Source organism: Arachis ipaensis, chromosome B4 (assembly GCF_059453495.1).
Source record: "Arachis ipaensis isolate K30076 ecotype BB chromosome B4, ASM5945349v1, whole genome shotgun sequence".
NCBI lineage: Eukaryota > Viridiplantae > Streptophyta > Magnoliopsida > Fabales > Fabaceae > Arachis > Arachis ipaensis.
This window is the reverse complement of record NC_142439.1, coordinates 13,093,829-13,098,110: the sequence shown is the minus strand read 5'-3', so window position 1 is coordinate 13,098,110 and position 4,282 is coordinate 13,093,829. Positions and strand designations below refer to the sequence as shown.

The following is a 4,282-nucleotide window of genomic DNA, read 5'->3' as shown; positions in this document are numbered from 1 at the left end:
ACTTGATGAATGTGATGATCCGTGACACTCATCATCATTCTCACCTATGAACATGTGCCTGACAACCACCTCTGTTCTACTAGCAATGGCTTGAATGCGTATCTCTTGGGTTTCTAATATAAGATTGGAACCTTCGTGGTATAGGCTAGAATTAATGGCAGCTATTCCTGAGATCCGGAATGTCTAAACCTTGTCTGTGGTATTCTGAGTAGGATCTGGGAAGGGATGACTGTGACAAGCTTCAAACTCGCGATTGTGGGGCTGTGACAGACGCAAAAGGATCAATGGATCCTATTCCGACATGATCGAGAACCGACAGCTGATTAGCCGATGTTGTGACAGAGCATCAGGACCATTTTCACTGAGAGGACGGGATGTAGCCATTGACAATGGTGATGCCCAACATAAAGCTTGCCATGGAAAGGAGTATGAATGATTGGAAGAAGGCAATAGGAAAGCAGAGGTTCAGGGGGAACAAAGCATCTTCATACGCTTATCTGAAATCCACCAATGAATTACATAAGTATCTCTATCTTTATTTTATCTTTATTTTATGTTTTATTCATTTTTTAATTATCAACCCTCCATCACCATTTGAATATGCCTAACTGAGATTTACAAGATGACCATAGCTTGCTTCAAGCCGACAGTCTCTGTGGAATCGACCCTTACTCACGTAAGGTTTATTACTTGGACGACCCAGTGCACTTGCTGGTTAGTTGTGCGGAATTGTGACAAAGTGTGATTCACGTTTGAGAGCTCCAAGTCTTTGGCGCCATTGTTGATGATCACAATTTCGTGCACTAAGTTTTTGGCGCCGTTGCCGGGGAAGGGACGAATGAACGAACAATAATTTCGCATTTGTTTCCGGCAACAACACCAAGTTTTTGGCGCCGTTGCCGGGGATTGTTCGAGTTTGGACAACTGACGGTTCATCTTGTTGCTTAGATTAGGTACTTTTCAGAATTTTTAAGAATGAATTCTAGAGTTTCAAGGTGATGTTCTTATCATCACAAAAGCTGATTGATTCTCATCAATTTAGCTATTGAATGTAATGTCCTGCTGAAGCTTGGCCAAACATGTCTAATCTTTTTAGACTGAAGCTTTAGACTAACATTGCATGATTCCTGGAATTCTTATTAAGAGTTTTGATTCTCTTTATTTTCTTTTCTATATAATTTTCGAAAATACAAAAAAAAATTTTAAAATCATAAAAACCAAAAATATTTTATGTTTCTTGTTTGAGTCTATTGTCTAATTTTAAGTTTGGTGTCAATTGCATGTTTCTGTTCTTCTTGCATTTTTCGAATTCATGCATGTTCTTCATTAATCTTCAAGTTGTTCTTGATGATTTCATTGCTCTGATCTTTAAATTCTCTTGTTTAGTATGTTTTGTTGTTTTTCATATGCATTTTTACATTGTTATAGTCCTTAGTATACAAACATTTAAGTTTGGTGTCTTGCATGCATTGTTTATTTGATCTTAGTTGCATTTTTTATTATTTCTCATCATCAAAAATTCAAAAAAATATTTTTAAACTATGTCTTTTCAAGTCCATAATACAGAGAATTGAAGATTCAGAACATTCAGTAGAGGAATCAAACAGAAAAAGCTGGGCGTGCAAAACGCCCAGTAAAAAAGGAAAACTGGCGTTTAAACGCCAGCCAGGGTACTTGGCTGGGCGTTTAACGCCCAAAAAGGTAGAGTTTTGGGCGTTAAACGCCAGAATGGGCACCATTCTGGGCGTTTAACGCCAGGATGACACTAGAGGGAAGATTTTGTTTTTAATTCACATTTTTTTCAAGTTTTCATTTTTTTTATTTTTCAAAATCAAATCTTTTTCAAATCATATCTTTTCAATCATATCTCTATCAAAATCAATTTCTTTCCATTTTATATTTATTTTTACTATTTTCAAAAATCCTTGCTTCAATTAAAGATTTACTTCAAAATTTTCAAGTTGTTACTTGTCTATTAAGAAAGGATCAAACTTTAAATTATAAAATCATATCTTTTAATTTCTTGATAGTCAAGTAATCAACTTTAATTTTAAAAATTTTCTTTTTCTAAATTGATTTTCAATCATATCTTTTCAAACATATCTTTTCAATCACATCTTTTTCAAAATTAATTTTTTCAATCAAATCTTTTTCTAATTTCAAAATCTTTTTCAAAAATCACTTTATTTCTTTCCCAATCTTAGTTTTCGAAAATCTCAATCAATTTTTCAATTTTCTTTTTTAAAATCTTTTAATTAATTTTCAAAAATTCTTCCCCTCTTCTTACATCCTTCTATTTAAGGGACTAAGACTCCTCCTCAAGGTACAATTCGAACTCCCTCCTTCTTTATATGTTCGAATTCTCCTCCATCTACCACCTCCTTCTATTCTTCTTTTCCTCTGACACCTCAAGGAATCTCTATACTGTGACATAGAGGATTCCCTACTTTCTTGTTCTCTTCTCTTTCATATGAGCAGGAACAAAGATAAAGACATACTTGTTCAAGCTGATCCTGAACCTGAAAGGACCTTGAAGAGAAAGCTAAGAGAAGCTAAAGAACAATTCTCTTTAGAGGGCCTAACAGAGCTCTTCAAAGAAGAAGAAACCATGGCAGCCGAAAATAACAATGCCAACAATGCAAGGAAGGTGCTTGGTGACTTTACTGCACCTACTCCTGATTTCTATGGGAGAAGCATCTCAATCCCTGCCATTGGAGCAAACAACTTTGAGCTTAAGCCTCAATTAGTTTCTCTAATGCAACAGAATTGCAAGTTTCATGGACTTCCATTGGAAGATCCTCATCAGTTCTTAGCTGAGTTCTTGCAAATCTGTGACACTATCAAAACCAATGGGGTTGACCCTGAAGTCTACAGACTCATGCTCTTTCCTTTTGTTGTAAGAGACAGAGCTAGAACATGGTTGGATTCACAACCTAAGGAAAGCCTGAACTCTTGGGAAAAGCTAGTCAATGCCTTCTTGGCAAAGTTCTTTCCACCTCAAAAATTAAGCAAGCTTAGAGTGGAAGTCCAAACCTTCAAACAGAAGGAAGGTGAATCCCTCTATGAAGCTTGGGAAAGATACAAGCAATTAATCAGAAGGTGCCCTTCTGACATGCTTTCAGAATGGAGCATCATAGGAATCTTCTATGATGGTCTGTCTGAACTATCCAAGATGTCATTAGATAGCTCTGCTGGAGGATCTCTTCATCTGAAGAAGACGCCTGCAGAAGCTCAAGAACTCATTGAAATGGTTGCAAATAACCAATTCATGTACACTTCTGAAAGGAATCCTGTGAATAATGGGACAACTCAGAAGAAGGGAGTTCTTGAGATTGATACTCTGAATGCCATATTGGCTCAGAATAAAATATTGACCCAACAAGTCAATATGATTTCTCAGAGTCTGTCTGAAATGCAAGCAGCAACAGGCAGTACTAAGGAAGCTTCCTCTGAAGAAGAAGCTTATGATCCTGAGAACCCAGCAATGGAAGAGGTGAATTACATGGGAGAACCCTATGGAAACACCTATAATCCTTCATGGAGAAATCATCCAAATCTCTCATGGAAAGATTAACAGAGACCTTAACAAGGTTTCAACAACAATAATGGTGGAAGAAACAGGTTTAGCAATAGCAAGCCTTTTCCATCATCTTCTCAGCAACAGACAAAGAATTCTAAGCAGAGCCACTCTGACTTAGCAACCATTGTCTCTGATCTAATCAAAACCACTAAAAGTTTCATGACTGAAACAAGGTCCTCCATTAGAAATTTGGAGGCACAATTGGGTCAGCTGAGTAAGAAAATTACTGAACTCCCTCCTAGCACTCTCCCAAGCAATACAGAAGAGAATCCCAAAAGAGAGTGCAAGGCCATAACCACATCTCACATGGCCGAACATGGAGAGGAGGAAGAGGCAGTGATTCCCACTGAGGAAGACCACAATGGACGCCCACTGACCTCCATGGAGTTCCCTAATGAGGAACCATGGGAATCTGAGGCTCACACTGAGACCATAGAGATTCCATTAAATTTACTTCTACCATTCATGAGCTCTGAGGAGTATTCTTCCTCTGAAGAGGATGAAGATGTCACTGAAGAGCAAGTTGCTAAGTACCTTGGAGCACTCATGAAGCTAAATGCCAAGTTATTTGGTAATGAGACTTGGGAGAATGAACCTCCATTGCTCATCAAAGAACTGGATGACTTGACTAGGCAGAGATTACCTCAAAAGAGACAGGACCCTGGAAAGTTCTCAATCCCTTGTACCATAGGCACCATGACC

General features: G+C 37.7%; 1 non-coding gene across 1 annotated transcript; it reads right to left on the bottom strand.

The window, feature by feature from the left end:
- Positions 1-3,010: 3,010 nt before the first annotated feature.
- Positions 3,011-3,118, bottom strand: LOC148566702 (small nucleolar RNA R71). Its single transcript, XR_015881549.1, has one exon. It is a non-coding gene; the product is annotated as a small nucleolar RNA R71 (small nucleolar RNA).
- Between the last annotated feature and the right edge of the window lie 1,164 nt (positions 3,119-4,282).